This window comes from Notolepis coatsorum (genome assembly GCF_963971535.1).
Source record: "Notolepis coatsorum genome assembly, chromosome: 12".
In the NCBI taxonomy this organism is placed as follows: Eukaryota; Metazoa; Chordata; class Actinopteri; order Aulopiformes; family Paralepididae; genus Notolepis; species Notolepis coatsorum.
Window position 1 is genome coordinate 89,295,973 of NC_140176.1, and position 14,362 is coordinate 89,310,334.

Sequence of the window (14,362 nt, forward strand, 5' to 3'; positions counted from 1 at the left end):
GGAACTGAGCCACAATGAGACAGAGAGGAGGGGCTTCAAAGACACCGACCAACACACACACACACACATGCACACACACAGACACACACACACAGACACACACACACACACACACACACACACACGCTCGCACAGTGGAAGTGGTTAATAGAGAGAGTAGTCATTCATCTGTTCTGTCCCCACAGGCCTCTGATTTGACTTGTAGCAGAGAAAGGAAAGAGGCTAAAACATTCTGCTGACAGCCAACATAATCAACACGGTGTGCGTGTGCGTGTGCGTGTGTGTGTGTGTGTGTGTGTGTGTGTGTGTGTGTAATGCAATTACCGGTACACAAAAGAAACAGTGCTACTAAATCAAATAACTCTCTCACACTCTCTCTCTTTGAGTGTGTGCATGCATGCTTGTGTGTGAGTGTGTGTGCGTGTGTGTGTGTGTCTGTGTGTGTGTGCGTGTGTGTGTGCGTGCGTGTGTGTGTGTGAGAGTGTGTGTGTGTGTGTCTGTGTGTGTGTGTGGGTGGTGTGTTTGTGTGAAATGTGTTTATGCATGGCTGAAGGGTGTTTATGTGTGTGTGAACGCGCTAACAGAATGGACACATTGTTTTGAAGAAGCATCGCCTCAGTGTTCAGCCTGTGGACCCGCAGGTCCAGGAAGGTCAGCGTGTTCTGAGTGGTTGTAGACGGGAGTGGATTAAAAAATAATAATATCTGTGTATGTATAAAGTATCTTATGCTTATGTTATATTTAGTTATGTATCCATTGTCTGGTTTGTGAATTAATAAGCGACTACAATGGAATTCCCCCACGGTGGAGTTTCTTCATTTCACTGAGTTATCAATGCAAGCAAAATGTTCTAAAACCAGCAAGCAACGCGGTCTATATATTAGAAAATGCCTCCACAACACAGACTATATATAAACCTCTACTTTCTGATACGGAATAATATGCTTCCACTAATAATCAGTCGTCTCCGTCCGAGGACGTCTGGTAACCCACCTTTACCCCGTTTACAAAACACAGTTTCTGAGTGCTGATATTATGGAACGCAGTACAGTAACATTCCAACCAGCGCCTCCCTCTCCGTTTAAAAACAGAACAAATACAAGAAGGAATTATGATTGATGATGACGATCAAACATGTGACCACAGAAACTAACGCCACCCGGTGCCACATGTCCAAGGAACCTCTCCACTGCCCCTGCTGGCACCATTCCTATTTTCAGAATAACTTTTTCCCCACTAACATTATTTCTTAATAACTTGAAATAGTTATTGACTATTTATAACTACTCTCTACATATCTTGAATAATTATAACTACTCTCTTCATCTTTTTTTTTTATCCACTTTTTTCTCCTAGTTTTTCTATTTTTTCTCCCATCCCAATTTCGCCTCGCCAATTCTCCTTCAATTCTCCCCCTCCCCTGTCTCGAACGTTGCTAGACTATGCCTCCCACTGGTCGGCTGCAGTGTGGACGAAGCCTTCGCATCACGTGTCCCCTCCGGTACACGAGGAGGCAGCTGTCGCATCTTTTCACCTGAACAGCGCAATCTCTCAGTGGAGAGGAGTAACGCGTGGGAGGCTCACGCTGCCCCTGTTGCTTCCTGATTCTGCTGTACAGGCGCACCAACCGACCTGTAGGAAGTCGCTGTCCACAACGTCTGATCCCCACCCACCGGCTTTCCCACCCCCCTAATACTGCCAATTGTGTTAGTATGAACGACCAGCCAAGCTGGTAGCAACGCCGAGAGCTGGGCTCGAACCCAGCATCTCCTGCGTTAGTGGCGAGCGCCTTGGCCCCACTGCGCCACTTAGCCGCTCTTCTCTTCATCTCTTGACTATTTATAACTACTCTCTTCATCTCTTGACTATTTATAACTACTCTCTTCATCTCTTGACTATTTATAACTACTCTCTTCATCTCTTGACTATTTATAACTACTCTCTTCATTCTCTTGACAATTTATAACTACTCTCTTTCATCTCTTGACTATTTATAACTACTCTCTTCATCTCTTGACTATTTTATAACTACTCTCTTCATCTATTTATAACTACTTTCCTCATCTCTTGACTATTTATAACTACTCTCTTCATCTCTTGACTATTTATAACTACTCTCTTCATCTCTTGACTATACAGTACATACAGTGCATACAGTACATAAATGAAGGAAATGAAATGATGTGAAATGAAATTAAGTTAATGGTTTGTTTTGGTCTCAGGGGAATAACCCGCTCTCCACACATGGAAGAATAATGACATTGTTCAAATCACTGTCACTGAGCTGGAAGAAACTGTTCATTGAAGTTCACAAGTTAACCCTTTCACTACGGTTAACCGTCTGTAGTGTGGTAGTGAAAGGTTAACCTTCTGTAGTGTGGTAGTGAAAGGGTTAAAAAAAATTGGAAGCAAGTAATATTTTCTTGTATTGCTAATATTTTCTTGTATTGTGCAAGTTCTTGAGTGAGTAATCAGTAATGGCTTACATTTTTAAAGCAATGCTGCCCAACCCTGCAATTAAACAATATTAAGTATTAAGTATTCAGAAAGTATACTAAAGTTGTGTTAATTTGAAACCACTGAAGTTGTATCTAGTGTGTAAGAAGTTGTACTTAAGATGTACTTCGATATATATGAAATTATACTTTTGAAGTTTTTTCCGGTTACTTTTGCTTACCAAAATAACAATGTTTAATATGTCTACTAAAGTACAGCTGACGTTTGGCAAACGTCTCAGTTTTAAGTGTACTTAAATTACATTTACAGCATATCAATGACTGTCATACTAAAAACATGTGCTTTGAATTAGTACACAAAAGCACATAAGAAGTGCCCAGATTACATTGCTAGTATATTCTCAGAAAAGAACATGGGTAGAAATATACATGAATGTACTAAAAAAAATATGGTAGTATGGAAAGAGATACCCATTTCTGAATAGGGCAGTGCCCTGTAGCTGGGCACCACAAAACAACAACAATAAACTAATACAGTACGAGCCATTTATACGAAGGCCGCATTATATACACAGACGTCCTCGTTAACAGGAACCTGCTTCATACGAACAAACTCCCATGACTCAAAACCTGCCTGTGCTCACAAGTCATGGAATTACAAACAAAAACATGGTCCAGACATCTCTGATTAAACATGATTGATGTTCCGGCGAGAGGGATGGAGGAGAGCCTGAAAATTATGTTTTAACAGTTTGAGTTTTCCTCAAATTAGTCCATACGTGAGATGTAGACTTTGGCAGCCGATCTGGATCTAGAGGTCGAGCCGCACTGCAGTCTGTCAGGTGGTGCATGAAGTCTCTCTCTCTCTCTCTCTCTCTCTCTCTCTCTCTCTCTCTCTCACCCCCTCCTCTCTTTCTCCCGCTCTCTCTACCTTTATCTACCCCTCTCTCTACCTCTCTCTCTCTAGCTCTCTCTCTACCTCTCTCCCTATCTCTCTCTACCTGTCTTTATCTCTCTCTCTCTACCTCTCTCCCTCTCTCTCTCCCTCTCTTTATCTATCTCTCTCTTTCTCTCTCTACCTGTCTCTCTCCCTCTCTCTCTACCTTTCTCTACCCCTCTCTCTCTAGCTCTCTCTCTACCTCTCTAGCTCTCTCCCTACCTCTCTTTATATACCTATCTCTCTCTCTCTTTCTCTCTCTACCTCTTTATCTCTCTCTCTACCTTTTTCTCTTTCTTTCTCTACATCTCTCTCTACCCCCCCCTCTCTCTCTCTCTCCTCTCTCTACATTTCTCTACCCCTCTCTCTCTCTAGCTCTCTTTCTCTACCTCTCTCTAGCTATCTCTCTACCTCTCTCTCTCTACCTCTCTTTATCTACCTCTCTCTTTCTCTCTCTACCTCTTTATCTCTCTCTACCTATTTCTAACCTTCTCTCCCTTTCTACCATTCTCTGTGTCTGAGAGAGTGAGAGAGACAGGGAGAAGGAGTGAGAGGCGGATATACAGAGAGAGAAAGACAGAGGGAGAGATGGAGGAAGAGAGACAGACAGAGATAAAGAGGAAGAGACAGAGAGAGACAGAGAGAGAGATAGAGAGAGAGAGAGAGAGAGAGAGAGAGAGAGAGAGAGAGAGAGAGAGAGAGAGAGAGAGAGAGAGAGAGAGAGAGAGAGAGAATGGGACGTTTAAAGAGATAAATTATGTCATAATCCTCAGGGTGTTGCTAAATGTATCAATCTACGTTCAACGCTGCGATGTGAGGAGATGGTGATCATGGTGTCGTCGGCCATCTTACATGGAACACGCGAGGGCAGATCTCAGCTTGATCCTTTTGTTAACGGCATATATAGAAGTACATCATACACTTTCTAAACACATCCTTCCTCTATTTCCTACGTAAGCGACCAAACAAATAAAAAACCCATACGAATCTAAACGGCCTTTGCGGAGAAAAGGAGAGCAGACAACAGTAGCATTCTTCTTCTACAGAGTAGTGGGGTTGGGGTTCTGCCTCAGTGACTCACATTATGGGTTTAATGAGTGCTGGAGGGCGGCCCGATAGGCCCGCTGAGTGTGTGCCAAGGAGGAGGACAGACTCAGCGCTCTGGGTTCACACCGTGCTCCGAGTTCACACCGTGTTGCGGAGGCCACGGGACGGGGTACAGGCCAGGGTCACCCTGGATTTAAAGGGTGTTTTATTATTGGACTCATTAGTAGGGTTTGCCACCAAGAACCGTTAAGAAGATGTTTGCATTTTGATTTTCTTTTAACTTTGATTAATTTGTTAATTAATACCCTAGTTACAATACAGCAACCAAATTAAACTGTATCAAGTCAACTGACAATGTGAATAGAATGAAAGAAAGAAAGGATTTTTCAAATAAATTCTTTCTCCTGCGAAATAAGCTGTGACCTGTTTTTCGGAATCGTTCAAATCCAAACGATGCCCAACCCTACTCATTAGTCAGAGTTTTTGCTTGATTTAATCAAGAAATCTGTGGAAATTGCATTTTTTATTAATTAATGAGTGATTTATCAACCGAGAGGGCCGTCTTAACACGATATATACAGTATGTAACGTAGGCAAACGTATCGATAGAGCGGTGTTTTTGTAGAGCAGTGTTTTTCGGTCAGGACCCATACATGTGGGAAGATAAAAATGGCTCTCCGAATTATTCTCTGGAAGTATCGTATGAAGCCAACACCTCTCAAGTCTCTGTGTGTACATGGTAAACAGTCTCTATGTGTCAGGTACATGGTAGACAGACTCTGTGTGTCAGGTACATGGTAGACAGTCTCTGTGTGTCAGGTACATGGTAGACAGTCTCTGTGTGTCAGGTACATGGTAGACAGACCGCAAATAGGGTCTAAGGTAAAAAATAGCAAAGTTATCCTTTGAATGAACACAACACTCTAACTCACCATCTTTAGCCAATAAAATACTCAACCTCTACTGTCTTTAACTATGAATGAACACAACACTCTAACTTACCATCTTTAGATAATACAGTACTCAACCTCTACCGTCTTTAACTATGAATGAACACAACACTCTAACTTACCATCTTTAGATAATAAAATACTCAACCTCTACCGTCTTTAACTGTGAATCAACACAACACTCTAACTCACCATCTTTAGATAATACAGTACTCAACCTCTACTGTCTTTAACTATGAATGAACACAACACTCTAACTCACCATCTTTAGATAATACAGTACTCAACCTCTACTGTCTTTAACTATGAATGAACACAACACTCTAACTCACCATCTTTAGATAATACAGTACTCAACCTCTACCGTCTTTAACTATGAATGAACACAACACTCTAACTTACCATCTTTAGATAATAAAATACTCAACCTCTACCGTCTTTAACTGTGAATCAACACAACACTCTAACTCACCATCTTTAGATAATAAAGTACTCAACCTCTACCGTCTTAGATGAAGACTTCAAATGGACGTACAGCTCCTCGTAGGACTGTTGACAATATGGTCCTCATAACACACTGCTTTCTCACTCTGTTCCTCGTTGCTTCTGTCAAACAAAGCTAGATTTGATCCTGGAGTTTAACCCCTGCGACTGTTGACACATCCACACATTTCTCCCCTTTTCTTGTAGATTATTTCATATCTTTGACATTATACTGTAGGATCATATGAAACAGGGCCAATAAAGACGGCATGGGAAATGTTATTGTAAATGTTTCCAGCAGCCCTCTGTCCATGTTGCAGCACGGAGACACACTGACCTGAAAGATCTCGTTCATGCTGTGTGGTTCCTGTACTGTGGTTCCTGTACTGTGGTTCCTGTCCTGTGGTTCCTGTCCTGTGGTTCCTGTCCTGTGGTTCCTGTACTGTGGTTCCTGTCCTGTGGTTCCTGTCCTGTGGTTCCTGTCCTGTGGTTCCTGTCCTGTGGTTCCTGTACTGTGGTTCCTGTACTGTGGTTCCTGTCCTGTGGTTCCTGTCCTGTGGTTCCTGTCCTGTGGTTCCTGTACTGTGGTTCCTGTCCTGTGGTTCCTGTCCTGTGGTTCCTGTACTGTGGTTCCTGTACTGTGGTTCCTGTCCTGTGGTTCTTGTCCTGTGGTTCCTGTACTGTGGTTCCTGTCCTGTGGTTCCTGTCCTGTGGTTCCTGTCCTGTGGTTCCTGTCCTGTGGTTCCTGTCCTGTGGTTCCTGTCCTGTGGTTCCTGTACTGTGGTTCCTGTACTGTGGTTCCTGTACTGTTCCCACCGCTGAACAGGACTAGATGTAGGTCACTGGGCGCAGGAAGGCACAGACCAAGTGTACGTTTAACCCTTTCACTACCACACTACAGAAGGTTAACCTTTCACTACCACACTACAGAAGGTTAACCTTTCACTACCACACTACAGAAGGTTAACCTTTCACTACCACACTACAGACGGTTAACCTTTCACTACCACACTACAGAAGGTTAACCTTTCACTACCACACTACAGAAGGTTAACCGTTCACTACCACACTACAGAAGGTTAACCTTTCACTACCACACTACAGAAGGTTAACCTTTCACTACCACACTACAGAAGGTTAACCTTTCACTACCACTCTACAGAAGGCTAACCTTTCACTACCACACTACAGAAGGCTAACCTTTCACTACCACACTACAGAAGGTTAACCTTTCACTACCACACTACAGAAGGTTAACCTTTCACTACCACACTACAGAAGGTTAACCTTTCACTACCACACTACAGAAGGTTAACCTTTCACTACCACACTACAGAAGGTTAACCTTTCACTACCACACTACAGAAGGTTAACCTTTCACTACCACAGTACAGAAGGTTAACCGTTCACTACCACACTACAGAAGGTTAACCTTTCACTACCACATTACAGAAGGTTAAACGTTCACTACCACACTACATAAGGTTAACCCTTTCACTACCACACTACAGAAGGCTAACCTTTCACTACCACACTACAGAAGGTTAACCGTTCACTACCACACTACAGAAGGTTAACCGTTCACTACCACACTACAGAAGGCTAACCTTTCACTACCACACTACAGAAGGTTAACCTTTCACTACCACACTACAGAAGGTTAACCTTTCACTACCACACTACAGAAGGTTAACCTTTCACTACCACACTACAGAAGGTTAACCTTTCACTACCACACTACAGAAGGTTAACCTTTCACTACCACACTACAGAAGGTTAACCCTTTCACTACCACACTACAGAAGGTTAATCTTTCACTACCACACTACAGAAGGTTAACCTTTCACTACCACACTACAGAAGGTTAACCTTTCACTACCACACTACAGAGGGTTAACACTTTCACTACCACACTACAGAAGGTTAACCTTTCACTACCACACTACAGAAGGTTAACCTTTCACTACCACACTACAGAAGGTTAACCTTTCACTACCACACTACAGAAGGTTAACCTTTCACTACCACACTACAGAAGGTTAACCTTTCACTACCACACTACAGAAGGTTAACCCTTTCACTACCACACTACAGAAGGTTAACCTTTCACTACCACACTACAGAAGGTTAACCTTTCACTACCACACTACAGAAGGTTAACCTTTCACTACCACACTACAGAGGGTTAACACTTTCACTACCACACTACAGAAGGTTAACCTTTCACTACCACACTACAGAAGGTTAACCTTTCACTACCACACTACAGAAGGTTAACCTTTCACTACCACACTACAGAAGGTTAACCTTTCACTACCACACTACAGAAGGTTAACCCTTTCACTACCACACTACAGAAGGTTAACCTTTCACTACCACACTACAGAAGGTTAACCTTTCACTACCACACTACAGAAGGTTAACCGTTCACTACCACACTACAGAAGGTTAACCTTTCACTACCACATTACAGAAGGTTAAACGTTCACTACCACACTACATACGGTTAACCCTTTTCACTACCACACTACAGAAGGTTAACCTTTCACTACCACACTACAGAAGGCTAACCTTTCACTACCACACTACAGAAGGCTAACCTTTCACTACCACACTACAGAAGGTTAACCTTTCACTACCACACTACAGAAGGCTAACCTTTCACTACCACACTACAGAAGGTTAACCTTTCCGTCTGTAGTGTGGTAGTGAAAGGGTTAACCTTCTGTAGTGTAGTTGTGAAATGGTTAACCCTTTGTTGTGTGGCTAACTTTCTGTATTGTCGCAGTGAAAGGGTTAACCATTTGGTAGTGTGGTAGTGAAATGGTTAACTTGTAGTTTAGTAACTTCTGCATTTGAACCCGTTGTGGACTATTTAGGAGCAGTGCACAGTCTCTCTCTCTCTCTCTCTCTCTCTCTCTCTCTCTCTCTACCTCTACCTCTCTCTCTACCTCTCTCTCTACCTCTCTCTCTACCCTTCTCTGTCTCTGTTCCACTTTCTCTATATCTCTCTCTGTCCCTGTCTGTCTGAGAGAGAGAGAGAGAGAGAGAGAGAGAGAGAGAGAGAGAGTGTGAGAGAGAGAGAGAGAGAGAGAGAGAGTGTGAGAGAGAGAGAGAGAGAGAGAGAGTGTGTGAGAGAGAGAGAGAGAGAGAGAGAGAGAGAGAGAGAGAGAGACAGGGCAAAGGAGTGAGAGATGGAGAAACTGAGGGAGAAAGCCAACGAGAGGGAGGGAGATAATGGGAGGTTTAAATAGATAAATGATGTCATAAACCTCAGGGTATTGCTACTAGTATCAATCTACATTCAATGTCAACAGCCCAGTGCCTGGGGACCAACTCCAGTTGTAATGCCAGTATCCTGGTCAAGGACAATGACAGGAGTACAGTGTGTTCCCAGCATGCGTGTCTTTAATGGTGTGGGAGGAAACCAGAGTACCAGGAGGATATCAGAGTACCTGGAGGAAACCCACGCAAACACAGGGAGAACACGCAAACTCCACACGGAAATGATGTGAACTCCGGTAAAGGTATCAGTGACCTATAGGATGTGATTTCAGTGACCTATAGGATTCAGCGCAGGCCTTTTCACTCTCCTCTTGGTTTTTGCCCTTTGCCTCCCGTCTCCCATAAATGCAGTCGCCCCCGTGTCCCCAATCAGTCGCTCAGCATTAATAGAACACATGGTAATCCTTAAGTACAGTTCCCTTTCCATACACAGCGATATTTACATTTCTCCTTGTAACCAGGCCCGGGGTGGGCAGCTCTAATAACATTACAGCATGCTGGATAAACAAACGCTACGGGGCAGCAGCACTACAGCCTCTCTCTGCTGTATATGAATAGCTACGGCTGTTTACAGTGGCTTCACCTCCTCCTCGCTAGTCGGCTAACGTGCTAAAGGGAACGCCGCCGTCGACTACTTTTTCAATTCCATACATTTGTACGCGATCGAAAATAACCCACGTGGAAAGCGAAAAAGAAATCCAAGACCAGATCTAATTTGTATCTCGTTTACTCTCTTACTCCTAGACAACAAAGAGGTCTGTTTTATGCCGAAATGGACATTTTCCCTCAAATTCAACTCAGGTGAGGGAACTGTAGCTGGGGGCGGATATGTTGGTATTACGTAACTCGTGGCAAAGCTATGAGATCTTTAAATGATCTCAAATGAGTATCATTTATCTCTCTTTTAAATATCTGTATGAATGAGAACACGAGATTGAGGTGAAATCTCAAAGAAACCTCAGTGTGAATGTTTTTATGTCTCCAAAGATTCTAGGACCACGTGAGAGTATATTGAAGCTCTATGGTCTGAAAACAAGGATCTGTGTCGGTCCTCTGGGCCTTTAGGATCAATCATTCAGATTTCAGTGAATCTAAATGAGAAACTAAATTTCTTCTCAGATTGAAAAGAGCCACTAATAAGTAACATCATTTTCTGACAGGAAAACTCCTGCCTACTATTTTCTTAACCCTTTCACTGCCACACGACAGAAGGTTAACCCTTTACTATCACACAACCGACAGTCATGGCGGCTGTCGTGTGGCAGTGAAAGGGTTAACCTTCTGTGTATTGTCGCAGTGAAAGGGTTAACTGTTTTGGTAGTGCGGCAGTGACAGGGTTAATTGCAGCAGTCTAAACTTGGGAAGTAATTTGCTGATGACTGAATTTTTTTTCTTAATTTAGTTGGATATGACACCCAAGAGAGAGGTAGAACAATCCACTTCCTGAATTGATTGAAATGAAAGTGAAACTGTCTGCTCTTAGCCAACGGACAAACCTACGTACCTACAAACGTTGTTTTTCAGGGAAGTCACCTATTTGCATTTTATTATTATTTTTTGAATCAACTAAGTAGGAGAGTGAATATTAAATAAAGTTTACATCATTCCATCATTTAGATTGGATTCAAATGTATTGTCGTCGTACAGCACAAGTACAGTACAACAAAAATAAGTGCAACAGCAATATACAATGTAACAAGTGATTAAATGGAATATACAGTATAACAAAGCTACCGACTAACTGCTAATCTGATGTATGCACAGAGTTTAGTTGACTCAACTAGAAAAAAACTGTATATTGTATAGTAGTGTATATAGGACTCATTACCTTTCATTTGTAAGCTTAGCATTGTATTGTATTTTGATCTTAGTACCTTTTATCATGTCTATTTTATTATCTATTCTATTTTATTCTATTATTATTTGTATTCTTTTGCACAATCAAGGCGGGCCTAGCCACCCACCTTCCTTTCACTATTTGTCTTGTGTATGTATATGACAAATAAATCTCTTGAATCTCTTGAATCTTGAGATCTAGCATCCGTCTATGCGTATGAAAAAGAAAAAAACAGAGGATAATGTTGCTTTCCTTCAGTTTCTGACATGTTGCACATGTTACGCCCTGGATTCATGTCCCCTGATACCAATACCCTCTGTCTGACAGGAGCTGTGTGACATTCCACGCCACCAAGCTCCGCTGCCAAGATCCAGATTTCACTTCCTGAAAGTCAAGTTAGATACAAAACTATATCAGCCAGAACTCTGCTCAGTGGCTTTGATGTTTGAGAGGGAGGGGGGAGGGGGGGGGTGGTAGATGTCTCCCTTCTATATGTCTTTCTTTGTCTGTGTGTCTCTCTCTCTGTCTGTCTGTCTCTCACACACACACACACACACACACACACACACACACACACACACACACACACACACACACACACACACACACACACACACACACACACACACACACACACACACACACACACACACACACACACACACACGAAAACACACACGAAAACACACAAATCCAGAATCGTAGTATTTGGCGACATCATTCAAAAAGATTGTGTGTTTTTTAGGGACGTGACATGTCTTAACCCTTTCACTACCACATTACAGACGGAAAGCTATCTGGCTGCAAGCTAGCCTATAGCTTAGCACAAATGAATGGAAGTGGATACGGAGCACTAGCCTAGCTTAAAACTATGGGAGAGGTGTTTTTTTTGCCAACGGCTAGGTTAGCTGGTCCGTATCCGTATTCCATTAATTTGTGCTAAGCTAGGCTAGCTCGCAGCCTGATAGCTTTCCACTGAACACACAGGGGCGACATTGGTATCCATCTTGTCGTCAGACTCTGGAGAAGACACTGGGGGCATTTCCCTTAATATTCCTATAAGGCCCGTGGATTTGACACAATGGCACAACGCAGGGATTGTAGGGACATTTTAGTGGAGATGTTTTAGTGGGGACGTTTTAGTTGGGAGGTTTTAGTATGAATGTTTTAGTAGGGCCTGGACGGTTTCTAGTTTGGTTAAAGACTAGGGGTGGGAATCGCCAGAGACCTCACGATACGATAGTATCGCGATACTTAATATATCGCGATACGCTGAGTATTACGAATTTTCTTATTTTTTTTTATTTATTACCTTTTTTCAACTGCAAAGTAAGACTTTGTCAACATGTTTTATCTAATAAAATAAAGTTCAGTCTGTTCATCTCACTTCAATCATTTTTATTGCAGAACATGGTATTTTCTCAAGCAGACAGATGTCAACACTGTCATATGTGTTGCATGTACCTGACAAACTGAACTGTTTGTATTACAGTCATATTCCAACTTAACTGAATGCACATGTGTGTGTGTGTGTGTGTGTGTGTGTGTGTGTGTGTGTGTGTGTGTGTGTGTGTGTGTGTGTGTGTGGTGTGTGTGTGTGTGTGTGTGTGTGTGTGTGTGTGTGGACTACTGTACTATTACAGGTATTGAAATGAACAATGCAACTTCCTTATACAAAAAAATAAAAAATTAAAATATTATGAATAATTAAATATCGATACTTGGCGTCCCTGTATCGATACAGTATCGCCACGCAAAGTATCACGATACTACTACGTATCGATTTCCCCCCCACCCATATTAAAGACTGGTTCGGTACCTAAAGTATTTTTATGGTTCATGAACATGTTGGTGTTTAACCTGTTAGCCCTAGCCATATTTTCAGAAAATGTGCCTATAAGTACAGACCTAAGTAAATGGAAGATGTCCTCGGTATCTAGGGACATCTATGGACCTCGGGGAATGTATTCCCAGTGTCAGAAATATTGTGTCTGTTACTAGACTTGAGTAAATTGTAATGAACCAAAGGAGAATATTAATCATCTTTGTCTTAGCTAGCTCGCACCCTGATAGCTTCCTACTGAACACACAGGGGCGACCATCGGTATCCGACTTCTCGTCCGACTCTGGAGAAGACGGTGGGTGCGTTTCCCTTAATGTTCCTTTAAGGCCCGCGTGGAAAGGCGAACACAATGGCACTGCGGCCGTTTCACTGGGAAACCGCTGCTTCTCCACAGAGCGGTAAAGACTGGTAACGGCGGTCAGATGGAGGTCGCCTTTCACTGTAACAACAGTATGATGTGGAGGACAACTAACGGGGGAGGTTTATTACCGCGTTTTCTCCGCTGGCGTGCACATCACAGGAGAGCCTCTCATTTCAAACGCCCGCCAGCTTCCTGTTCATACACATATCGAGTGTCTGGCGCCCAGAGGCCTTGATCAAACTGCACCATTTTTCATCCCTCGGTCGATTCATACCAGTTCCCTTCCTTTAAGGAAAGCCAATTCCTCCCCCCCTTGTATTCTTTCTTTAAATAAAAAAAAAAGCCCTTTTCTTTTCAGAGGGCTACGATTTAAATAGAAAAGGACAGTCTGTCGGAAATAAGCTTAACCCCGAAAAGACAGTATGATTACATGCTGTCAGGCCTGTGGATGGTAACTGCATGTGGCAGTGCTATTTTCTTTTAATATCGTTATAGAAAGTCTATGCAATGCTTTGCATAATGTTCTGTACGTTTGGCCGAGATATCACATGCTGTTGGTAGCGGAGCAGTAGAATCGAATCTATGGTGTAGCGGTTAAGACTACTTCTAGAGTCACATATACCCATGCTGGCCTGGGATCAGATCTCTCCTGTGTCTCCCCTACTCTGTCTCCCTCTCAGCCTTCCTACTGTCTCAATAAAGAACCTTCTCTCCTGTGTCTCCTCTACTCTGTCTCCCTCTCAGCCTTCCTACTGTCTCAATAAAGAACCTTCTCTCCTGTGTCTCCTCTACTCTGTCTCCCTCTCAGCCTTCCTACTGTCTCAATAAAGAACCTTCTCTCCTGTGTCTCCTCTACTCTGTCTCCCTCTCAGCCTTCCTACTGTCTCAATAAAGAACCTTCTCTCCTGTGTCTCCTACTCTGTCTCGCTCTCAACTGTCCTACTGTCTCAATAAAGAACCTTCTCTCCCGTGTCTCCCCTACTCTGTCTCCCTCTCAGCCTTCCTACTGTCTCAATAAAGAACCTTCTCTCCTGTGTCTCCTCTACTCTGTCTCCCTCTCAGCCTACTGTCTCAATAAAGAACCTTCTCTCCTGTGTCTCCTCTACTCTGTCTCCCTCTCAGCCTACTGTCTCAATAAAGAACCTTCTCTCCTGTGTCTCCTC